Raw genomic sequence first — 12,626 nt, 5'->3', positions numbered from 1 at the left:
TCAGCATCAAGACATACACCCTCGGTAAGCACAAGCATCTACAGGTAACAGGCGGAAGGATTTCATTTCACCTCTCTAGGTCTGCTGTGTGGATTCTGGTCTCTCTTTGTAGTTTTCCTTCCATCAGGTCTCTGTTTTGTTAATATGATGGCCCTCAATTAATATCAGAGGTGGCATGGCCTCTCCGAGAAAATACCAGTTTCTGGTACCTTGGTAGGTTGAGGAGAAGCTGTGTATTGAAAGAAAAAAGTCCACAGGGGATGCTCAGCTTTCCCTCCTTCCTTCCTCCAAGTAATTAGTTCCACGGGAGAATTCAAAAGGGACATGGTGCAGGTTCTCAGCAGCAATGGAGAGTGACTGTCAGGAACTGCCCTGATTTCTTTGGCTAAAATTTCTAAAGCCAGAATGACAATATAATGTGTCCTTCTAGTCCTCACTAAGTGCTCAAACTGTATCAGACCTCAGGTTGTGAGATCAATCCCTTCTGTGGATGCAATGAAAATAACTTTATGTCACATTATTCATTTTAAAGAAGTCACTTATCTACAGATGCTTGGACAGGCTTGTCATTAAGCACCTGTTTTTCATTTTTTATTACAGTGGAAATGTAAAGTTAGGATAGAGGTGAATTAAAAAGAATAATACATGTTCTGCACTCAAAAGACCTGAATTGAAACTCTGGTCATTTCATACGCTCATTAGTTCTGTGATTTTATGTCAGAAAATGATCTTACGTAATTTTCCCAGCACCTCAGTATTTCACATATATAAAACAGATATAATGGTACCCAACTCACAGGGTGGTTCTGAGAAGCAAATAAAACTAAACACATAAAAATGTTTCTGTAAATTACAGTTTGCTACACAAATTTTCATAGTAAGTGGATAAGTGAAATTAATTTTTCTCATTTTAAATTTCTAAATTTTAAGTAAGATTTCTCAAATTAGCCAACTTTGAGTCTTTAGTGTTAACCTAGACTCAGAGAAAAATACATCTGTAACGGAGAAGAAATTGCAAATTCATTCATTGTAAGCCGATGTTTCTATTCAAAAGGGTATAATGCAAATAGAAATACTACTATGATAATAGAAGTAAATGCAAAATGTTTGCATATCACAGAGTTTGAATTTTATAAATCTTGTATTCCATATAACAAAAACAGAATTTCAAGTTGTATAAAATGAAAAACTTCTTTATGTTGTAAAAAAATTACTACCATTATAAAAAATAAACTTCTTTCTGATTTTAAAAAATTAAAAGATAATATAAAGAGAATTTAAACATACAAGACAAACTAAGAAAAATACTTACAATCCATGTGACATACAGTTTCATCATATCTTTATTATACAGAGAAATCATAAAATGGGGTGAAGGAACTCTTTCAGAGAAGAAAAACAATCTAATAGCAAACAGGCAAAAAGGCTATCCAGAAAAGACAAAATATACACCAATGCTTGATAAATGTGAAAAGATGTTTGTCATCACTAAAGTAATACAAACGAAATCAACATTTTCTGATCTAGCATAAAAATTCTCTAAACTTTATATCTGTGAGAGTGGGGAAATAGACACATTCATACACTGTTGGTAGTAATAAAAATTGCTTTGACTTTTCTGGAATTGTATATATCATTATATCAATTATCCATAACCTTTGGCCCAGGAATTTTACATCCAAGACTTTATCCAAAGACGTTAACCATGTAAATTTAAAAAGATTTGTTTTTTAGTGTCCACAGTATTTGTTAATTGTTTATTTATCAAGAGAAACTATTCCTTAGTCCAGATATTCATAGTTCATAGTTTCATAGTTCAGGAACACAGGTAAGTGACAAAGTTCAATGGAACTCAACCCAAAGAAATTCTTTACATTCCAAAATCACTTTGCACTCTGAAAGATACCAGCCTTCCTCATCTCCTCAAAATATCTGCCTCAATAATTTCACTCAGATAAAAAAACAATGGGATAATGACAGTTTAAAGCTGGTTCAGTCACAATTTTACAAGCTTATTTATCAAAGGTGAAAAGAGAAGACTATTAAAAACAGCTAAAAAGAAAGCGTGTCATAGTGCTTAATGTTTCTGTAACTTTTGGTTAAGGCTTACATCTAAATCTGATGCAGAATTTTTTTTTTGACATCTTTATTGGAGTATAATTGCTTTACAATGTTGTGTTAGTTTCTGATGTATAACAAAGTGAATCAGCTATACATATACATATATCCCCATATCCCCTCCCTCCCACCTTCCCTATCCCATCCCTCTAGATGATCGCAAAGCACAGAGCTGATCTCCCTGTGCTATGCAGCTGCTTCCCAATAGCTATCTATTTTACATTTGGTAGTGCATATATGTCAATGTTACTCTCTCACTTCGTCCCAGCTTCCCCTTCCCCCTCCCCATGTCCTCAAGTCCATTCTCTACGTCTGTGTCTTTATTCCTGTCCTGCCCCTAGGTTCATCAGAACCATTTTTTTTTTTAGATTCCATATATATGTGTTAGCATATGGTATTTGTTTTTCTCTTTCTGACTTACTTCACTCTGTATGACAGACTCTAGGTCCATAAACCTCACTGCAAATAACTCAATTTTGTTTCTTTTTATGGCTGAGTAATATTCCATTGTATATATGTGCCACATCTTCTTTATCTATTCATCTGTCAGTGGACACTTAGGTTGCTTCCATGACCTGGCTATTGTAAATAGTGCTGCAATGAACATTGTGGTACATGACTCTTTTTGAATTATGGTTTTCTCAGGGAATATGCCCAGTAGTGGGATTGCTGGGTCGTATGGTAGTTCTATTTTTAGTTTTTTAAGGACCCTCCATACTGTTCTCCATAGTGGCTGTATCAATTTACATTCCCTCCAACAGTGCAAGAGGGTTCCCTTTTCTCCACACCCTCTCCAGCATTTATTGTTTGTAGACTTTTTGATGATGGTCATTCTGACCGGTGGGAGGTGATACCTCATTGTGGTTTTGATTTGATGCAGAATTCTTAATGGCACTGAAATTCTTTCCTCAGCCACATGGTATATATACAGTGGTGCTGTGAGTCTGGAAGTATGTTTCAAAATAGTGAAAAAAATGTTCATTCATAGGGATGAGTAAATTATGGAATTTGCACAGTAGGAAACAGCAAAACCATTAAAAACTGATGATGTAATTCTGTAATTGTGTAATTATGAAAAAATGTCCATGATATGTGTCCTAGTGGGGGAAATAAAAGGTTACAGAACATACATGTTGAGTATGATCACATTTGTATTAAAGTTTAAAACTGTATCTGTATGTTTGTAAATATACATGGAGAAATGTCTGATAAAAGTGGTAATCCAGACTGATATAAGTTACCCCAGAGTTGTAAATTTTCATATGGCTTTACATTTTATTCTTAATTTTTGGTATAGTTTGAATTTTTTACAAGGAACACATGTTGCTGTTTCAGAATCATGTTAATATAATCAGTTGTCCTGTTATAACCAAAACAGATGACTTCCACCACTATATAATGACAGAGATGCAATTTTAAAAGACTCCAAGAAATTATAATTGGAAAATAAATGCATAATAAATGTCAATTAAAAGTAATTAATTATAGAAATAAAAAGCAAGGAGAGAGTTTTACTTCAGATTTTTTTTCTGCCTTGAGAAAAACTATTTTCCTGACATGTTGAGAAATTGTAATAAGATTACTTTGAAAAAGGAAACACCCAATTATTTAAAGAATGTAAATACCATCTTGAGATCTATGATTCTCCATGCCTCTCACATGGATTCTTCCCACCTATCTCCTATGTTCTGGGTTCTTCTATTGTTCAACCAATTGTGTGTCTTTTATTACTAAACACCAATTCTATGGCAATTGCATAACTAGTGCCTAGATTCATGACTCCATTGTTTTTAGTAGAAATTTTGCCTATTTATTCTAGTAATGACATTATTATAAGATCAAAACGGGGACTTCTCTGGTGGTACAGTGGTTAAAACTCTGTGCTCCCAATGCAGGGAGCCCCAGTTTGATCCCTGGTCAGGGAACTAGATCCCACATGCATGCCACAACTAAGGAGCCTACCTGCCGCAACTAAGACCTAGCGCAACCAAATAAATAGATAAATAAATTTTTTTTTAAAAAAAGATCAACATGCATCTGCCTTTCACTGTTGACTGGAAGTGCATTTTTATTATAAAATACATAATTTGGTCAATAGGCCACCAACTGAAAGAAAAGACAGCCTCCTTTTTCCTTCTCTGAGATGGCGACCATCTTAGGCATATCGTCTGATGTTTCATTCCCTGCACTTTAGGCAGTGGGGAAGAATCAAATGCATAAAGAGCATAGACTATGTAAGAACTAAGAATGAAGAGCTAGTAATTTCCTTGAAGAGCAGCTGACAGCATTTAACCTACAAAGCCCAGAAGTTTCAAATGATAAAAGGATAATACAAAACACAAACTCTCCTTCCCATCAAGGACTGAAATCCCATGCAGACACTTCCCCTAAGAGAATTCATTATTTGGATGCCAAAACCTTTTCACTTTCCACTACATATAAACTCATGACATGTATGGGACTAAATATTAAAATCGAAGCTTGCATGATAAATAGGAAAACCATGAAGTGAAGAAACACTTTGCACTTTGATTTCTGGCTTTCTAAGATAAAGATCAGTAGACTCTTACTTGTAGCTCCTGGTGATAGGAGGCTCTCTTGAGATGCATTGTCATTACAGATAGCTGGTGGTCAAGTTCACACCTTCTTTAAAACAAAAGGCTGGCCTTAATTCTCACTCACAACTCACAACATGGCTGAGTGCATTTTAAATCAATATACTGAGCAGTTACGCACTGAAATTGGCTTGGAAACAGAACACCAAGCAAGAGTGGAAAAGCAGCACTGTCTCAAGCCAGAAAGCAGGGCTTTTGAAATCGGGTGGTTGCTTTGCTTTGTCTCTAGGCAAAAAACTTGAACTGACTGCTGTCTTCACTGAGGTGCAAAGTACAATCTGGATCACGGATTCTCAAAGGGTCATATGTAGAAGAATCACCTGGAAAGTTTGTTAAAATGCAGATTCCTGGGTGCCACACCCCCTCCCACTAGAGGTTATTATTCAGGAGGGTAGGAGAGGAGCCCAGAAATCCGCATCCTAACAGGTTCCCCCACCCCACTCCCACCCTGCCCTGGTGTAAAACAGAGAAGATCAACAGACCAGTTCATAACACTGACGAAAGCATTATTGGCCTCAGGATACCTGTTAGACTCCTGAGTCTAGGCAGTGCTACATATCAAGTCCAGATTAAAGCAATAAACATTTCCAAAGATTATACTGGGTAGACTACATTTGAGATTAAGACTCCAAGGAGGTTCATCTTCAAACAATCATATTTCTAGGAAACAAAGATTTTAAATGCCCTAGGAAACAATTCACTTGTTTTTCTCCTTGCAAACAAAATCCTACCTGTAACCTTTACTTCAAAGCAAAACAAAACAGAAATCATTTGTAATATGGAAGAGGACCTAGTGATTCAAGACAAATAAAGGGGGTGGGATGAACTGGGAGACTGGCATTGACATATATACACTAATATGTATAAAATAGATAACTAATGAGAACCTGCTGTATAGCGCAGGGAACCCTACTTAGTGTTCTGTGGTGACTTAAATGGGAAGGAAATCCAAAAAAGAGGGGATATATGTATACATATAGCTGATTCACTTCACTGTACAGTAGAAACTAACACAACATTGTAAAACAACTATACCCTAATAAAATTTTTTTTAAAAAAAAGGTAAATAGAAGAACAAAGTTACCTCTGATTTAAGAGAAATAAGAGAAAATAGGTTTTAGGTGTTTATGGAAGATTGCTCCTAGTTCTTAGGTAGCAATTCTAGAAAAGTAAGAGGATATTTTAAGGTGGCTTTCAAAGCAAGATCTCTAAAATTTATCCATTATTGCTGTGGACTAGGAAAAGCATGGCTATAAGCAAACGTAGGAGAATACTCTAGAATACATCTCAAGGAAGCTCTCTATCCCTTGATTCTAATTTCTAATAAACCTACTATATTACTAAAATTTGGCTACAATAATACTTGATTTATAAATCAGGGAATAAGTTGTCCAAATAAGTTTATTTTTCACATACACAAATCTTAGTCCCTTCAGAACCACATTTTCTTGGTTTTATTTAAACTTTTGGATGGAACCTTTTCTAAAAGTTGTTATCTATTGTCCTGCCTCCTTAAGCATTATATACTGTCTATAATATTTTCTTGATGATTCAAGTTCATCATTAAAACCATCATTTGTGACACATGTAGACGATGTCATATAGTTATGCAAAGAAAAATAGACAAAAATCAGAATTCCCAAATTCCAATCCCCAGAGCCTACCCTTACTGACACATTATCTTAAGCAAGTTTGAGACTCAGTATCCTCATCTATAAAATGGGGATGATACTACTTGTCCTGCATATATCAAAATATTTTGTGAAGATCCAATAAAAACAATAATAATAAATGCTCAGTAAATTTTTAGCTATGATATTATTGGCATGACAAGCACTGCACACACCTGAGAAACAGATGAGGAACTGAAGTTCCAGAGATGAAGTAACTCACATATTTATCCCAGACAGCCTCCTGCCAGCTCCCACGTTCTCCATGACTGCTCACTAATGTCAGAGCATTAGACTCCTCATCTAAATCCTAGGAACAATTTGTAGAAACTCAGGGCTCGTGAACTACTTCCAGAAGTTCCTGCTGAGATATGACACCTGAGGAATAAAAATGGGAAAGAGCTTTCAGTTTAGTCCCCTTTAGCAGCCACTTATTGTTGATGTCAGACTCTGGAAAGAGAATGATAAGAATTGTTAAGAATGGATAAGAATGGTTCCTGCCTTCATGTTCCTTAAAATGCTGGGAAGTAAGGGAGTAGTAGAGGAAAGAAGTAGCTGTGAAGACAACACATGTGAACACTATTCTAGTACATAATAAGAGCAAGTGGAAGACAACGAACCCAATGGGTTAGGTGGCACATGTGCCGAGTGAGTAGACGTCAAGGAAAACTTCCTGGAGGACAGGATAGCTAAAATGGCAAGAAGAGAAAGCATTCCAAAGAGAAGGAATGGCATGAGCAAAGGCAAAGAATTATGAAATACAGTGTGAAGGGAATAGTGAGGGAGTTATGGAACCTGAAAATGAGATACAGGAGGGATAAGAGTAGGCTGGGAGATAGTCGCGGATCAGTCATGAAGAACCTCGTGTAGAAGTCCAAGTGAAATCTTGTAGCTTGTGGGATCATTAGAGAATTTTAACTGGGAGTAATATCAGATTTGCATTTAGGGAGATCTTTGTGGCAGAAATATAAAGTAGGGGTTGGAGAAGTTTATGTGGACAGAGAGACAGTTATGCGGCCACAAGAATGACCTGAACTAGGGCCTCAGTAATAAAAAACTATAAAATACTCTGGACAGCAAAAAATGCAATGTGAAAACTAAGCAGCAGCTGCATGATGCTACGGTATTTAAGCAACTCAAGAGCGAAAATAATGGGGCTGGGACCAAGGTAGAGACTCACTCGTACTCAATGAAAGTGTTCACCTTTGTAATCCCCATGCATCCAGCATGGTACCTTGCACTAGTGAATCCCAATAAATGAATGAATGATGGGCACCAAGTCAGGGATGCTCGATATGTAAACTATTTGCCCTCATCCTAAATAGTCCCAAACTATCATATTCTCTCTGAATTCCATTGTTTACTTTTTTGATGTGTCATTTTCCTTAGTCACTCCTCTAAGTTTCCGTAAATGAAGAACCAGAGAAGCAAGACTGTTAGAACTCTGTGTAAAATAAGAAGAGAGCTCCCAGAGCAGCCTGAGGGATGGTCCCAGGAGGAAAGTGTGTTAGAATCATTTTTAGTTTTTTGACATAATTTTAGCTGCTCAATTGCAGCATTTTTTTTTTCCTTTTTTTCCTTTCAGGTGTTCCATAGTTTATAAGTTGAGATTGTCAAAAAACGACTTCTGGACATATATTATGAATCACTATTGCATGATAAGAATAAATAATCATCTTCATTCTACAAACCACAATGTGCCAGACACTGGTGCTGAGACTCCCACCTGGCCCTAAAGGAGCTTATTAAGACCTTCAAAGAAAGTAAAGTTTCAGGTAGTAGGTTCCTTTTCACATGTGTCTGTCTGTTTAACCTGGATTGATTTACTCTGTTTCTGGTAATACTGAGATGAGTTTATTCCAGAGGCCTTCAGTCTGGCTGAGGATCACCCGAGGAGCTTTCAAAAAATAGCACAGCCATGGCCTCAACATCACATCAACTGAAGCAGAATCTTTGGTGGTAAGCCTCGGGCATTGCTAGGAAAACAAACAAACTCTCTAAAGTGATCTGAATGAGAAGCCAGGTTTGAGATACATTAATTATTTAGAGCTGAAAAGGGACCACACCTAGGAAGGTGAGAGGAGTTTGGTGCCCCTTGTCACTATTGAGGGCAAATATATCTCCCAAGCCTGAGGAACAACAAACAAAAAAAAACCCCCAGCTTTCTAGGTATGTGAGTGATGGGGGAGGGAAGAATATTTGGTTAAATGATGTATTTTTCTTTCTCAGTCAAATCATTGTCTAACCCACTTAGGTGTAGACCCTATATAGAGCATTTGAGCTGTCGTCTGGCACGACATTCATGGAGATCTGGGGAGAAGAATGGTATCATTTATTACTAAACTTCTGATGGAAAAGAATAAACTCTGGAAGTAAATCTCCTAAAATTACTTATCTAAATTGGAAATTCCTGAAGTGACACAGTAATCTGTTAGACCACTGATGCTAAAGCAAATAGTATTAATTTTTTAATTGCCCACGAGGTACACAAATTCCCGTATGGTTGGCTCCAAAAAATCACTGTAGGAAATTGTCATGTATTAAACTCAGGTCAGGATGGTTTTCAGATCGAATAGCTATATTTGGATGCGATAGACACATTGGCTATACCTTGATGATGATGAGGGTGGGGAAAGATGATCCCACCTACTTAATAAATAATAAGAATAAATGATAGCTAGAGACATGAGTGCTCTAAGAAGTCATGGATGCTTCTGAACCATGGCATATGTTGAACAGTCTCAGGAAGGTGATAAATGATCTTTAACTGCTTTGAACGTGAATTTTGCCGGCCTCTGTGTGCTAATGTCATCTAATTACTCTGAGATCTCATGTCATTATGATCAGAATCTATAAAGTGAGCCAGAGGGGGATCCTCACACAGAGTCAGATGCTCTTTGTCGCAGCTGGAGACAACAGCAGAAGCAGAATCGTATTTCATGTGACAGAAAAGAAGGGGGAGCTCCCTAATTTCTATTTCCTCCTTTTGAGTTTTGCCCCATTTTGCTAGCCAAGTGCAAATGCTGTGGCAAAGGCTTTCTTATTTAGGGCTGCCACTGATGAATACTAGCTCATCCTCCAACCATGAATATCTCAGAGAAAAATAGGGTGACTCCCTTTTCTGCATCTGTTACAACACTTACTAGAGCCAAGCTGGAAAACATGCATTACAGGCAGAAAAGCAATCACGTTCACCAAGGACTCCAAGCCTTGACTCTCCCATTACGTAGCTCTTCCTATATTAGTCATTGAAGAGAGAAACCAACAGGTGATGGAAGGCCTCCTGCCCATGTTTTCACTCCCTCACACCTGGAAGCTAAGCCCTGCCATCTGTGAGTGTGGAGGATATGAGCTGGGTTTGCACAATAAAGCTGGTGGATGTGACTAGCTGGGGTGTCCCAGGGCAGGTGGAGCTGCACCTGTGGGATTGACTTCCTGAGGCCTGAAGCAATGGCCCACAGGCCTCCCCACTCAACGTTTGATTCTCACGGCCTGCTCGCCCACTCTCAGCATCTCAGAAAGTAAGTAAAATACTGCTTGTTACAAGCAAACAGAGTAGAGCCAAGCTCTTAGGCAATGCTGGAACTAGACAGAAGGGCGAGTCAGAACCCTTGGAGGCAGGAGCAATCTGGCATTTAGGAAGATCAGAAGTCAAATTTGAGGAGCAAGCGCTGCTTCAGCTGCCAGGGCTCTGAGGCCAGGAAGCCTGCCTTGTCCACACAGCCTCCTCTTCTGGACAGTTCTGTCAAGAAAGGGAACAGTTTGGAGTGATTGCAAACGTGCTTGGCTCCATTCACAACAGCAGTGGGAAAACTTGATCCACCATGTGCCCAATGCAGTGCATTTTTTTAAAAATTAATTATTTTTTTGTCTGCGTGGGGACTTCGCTGCTGCGCACGGGCTTTCTCTAGTTGCAGCGAGCGGGGGCTACTCTTCGTTGTGGTGCGCAGGCTTCTCACTGCGGTGGCTTCTCTTGTTGCGGAGCACGGTCTCTAGGCGGGCGGGCTTCAGTAGTTGGGGCTCACAGGCTCTGGAGCGCAGGCTCAGCAGTTGTGGCGCACGGGCTTAGTTGCTCCGCGGCATGTGGGATCTCCCCGGACCAGGGCTCGAAGCTGTATCCCCTGCATTGGCAGACAGATTCTTAACCACTGTGCCACCAGGGAAGCCCTGCACTGCAGTTTTTAATTTCCTTCTCTGGGGAGCAGATGGGAACCATTACAACAAAAGGATCCAAAAGAAGAAAAAAGCTCACAGGTTTGCTGCTCCTACAAGGAAAAGGGGAGCAGTTTCCTACTATCCCCAAAGACACTTAGAAGGAAATGGAATATTCTAGGAAAAGATATACAGGCTATTTGTTAATTAACTGAACCACTTTGGAGCAAAAAGAAAAAAAAATACGAAAAGGATGGAATTAAGTATGAATCAACACAAATTAAAGAAGTATGAGGCTCCCTTGGAGATAAAGCCTCCTCCCAAATGTCCTGCTGGCCCCTGGCCCCCTCCCACCCCACGACCATGCTTAACCTGGGGGTACCCTCTCCCAGGTGAGGACCATTATGTAGCTTTAAACCAGTGCCCACAATCCCACTGGAGCTCAGTTTCAGGAGGCTCATGGTAGGTGTGCCTCTGAACGCCAGGACCTCCACATCTCACTAGTAGTCTTTGAACTGTGTCTCGCTCAGCAGCTTACTCAATTTAGTAAATTCCCCCTGACTTGATTGCAGGAATCATGAAGATGAAATGTTGCCATTTTATTTGGTTATTTTACCTGTTCCCAGGCAATGCAGATAGGCAGTAAAATTAATTAAATCAATACTCTCAGTTACCACTCCTACAATTTCCCCAGAATAAGTTGTCACTTTCTCTAAGAGGATTTTTTTCCCCAAGGCTGTTTTAAAATGGCAATACAACCTCTACTACAAATGCAGGAGGACTGGCAATAAAATGTGCAAACTTACCTTTTCTATATTTAATTAAACTCATGTACCAAGGAGGTCTTTTGGAGCCATAGTCTTCAACTGAGTTTAGGCATGTTTGGAGAGTTTTGCAGGGGGTGAGGGTGAGAAAAGTCTATTTGCAGAGCAGAGCAAACAGACTTCTCTCACTGCCGCCTGCCCCAAGTGGAGGGGGCCTAAAGAGTACCCTGGGAAAGAGGACAGAGCAATGGGGTGAGGAGTTTAACCTCATAACAAAGCTTGGAGGGGGGAGATTTTTTTTTTTTTTTGCGGTACGCGGGCCTCTCACTGTTGTGGCCTCTCCTGTTGCGGAGCACAGGCTCCGGACGCGCAGGCTCAGTGGCCATGGCTCACAGGCCCAGCCGCTCCACGGTATGTGGGATCCTCCCGGGCCGGGGCACGAACCCGCGTGTCCTGCATCGGCAGGCGGACTCTCAACCACTGCGCCACCAGGGAAGCCCCGGGAGATAGTTCTTAATCTTTCAGCTTGGGGACCCCTTTAAGGATCTGCTGAAAGAACTTGACCCTCTCCATAGAAAAATTTACATTCTCACCTACAACACTCAATTTCTTACACAATCACAGAGGCCTTCTCAGACTCCTGGAAACCTATCTATGATTTTGTGGACTCAGGGAAGCATTTTCCTTGAAGTTCCTGATTCTCGAGAATTGACTGAGAACAGCACAGCACCCGCTACCTGATGCCCTGGATGCAGGCCTACTCCTGGGCAGAGAGGAGGCTACGGTCCTCAATGCTGTAACACGCTGGCCACAGAGTGACCCTGCTTTGACATCCTGTTTCTCTGTTTCATTTCAGGGGTAGAGAGTTTTTCACCCACTCCACCCCAGGCACTTGAGGGACAGCCACCAGCACTGGACTCTGTGCCCAGCAGAGCACAGATGCCATGGAAGTGCCACACATGTGGAAACTCCATAGGAGAGCCCCCCAAAGTGTTATCAGCCCCGCTCAAGCCCAGCCCCAACAGGGGTCCTCCTGCCAGTGTCACTTGCGCCAATAGAACGAAGAGACCCAAGTTTGGTTCAGAAGCAAAGGAAAGCTTTATTCTTTAAGCAAAGAATGGAAAGGTGTGAGCTGACAGGCTGTGGGCGGGGCTGCTTTATAGGGATCTGGGCAGCAGGCCAGGGAGGGGACGGAATTCTCGCTGGGCGGGCGCAGCTGCGCAATTCACGGCTCCAGATCGTAGTGCGTGGTGCGTGCGTGGTGCGTGCGTGGTGCGTGCGTGGTGCGTGCGTGGTGCGTGCGTGGT

The sequence above is a fragment of the Leucopleurus acutus genome (assembly GCF_964270905.1).
Source record: "Leucopleurus acutus genome assembly, chromosome: 6".
NCBI lineage: Eukaryota > Metazoa > Chordata > Mammalia > Artiodactyla > Delphinidae > Leucopleurus > Leucopleurus acutus.
This window is presented reverse-complemented; position numbering follows the sequence as displayed.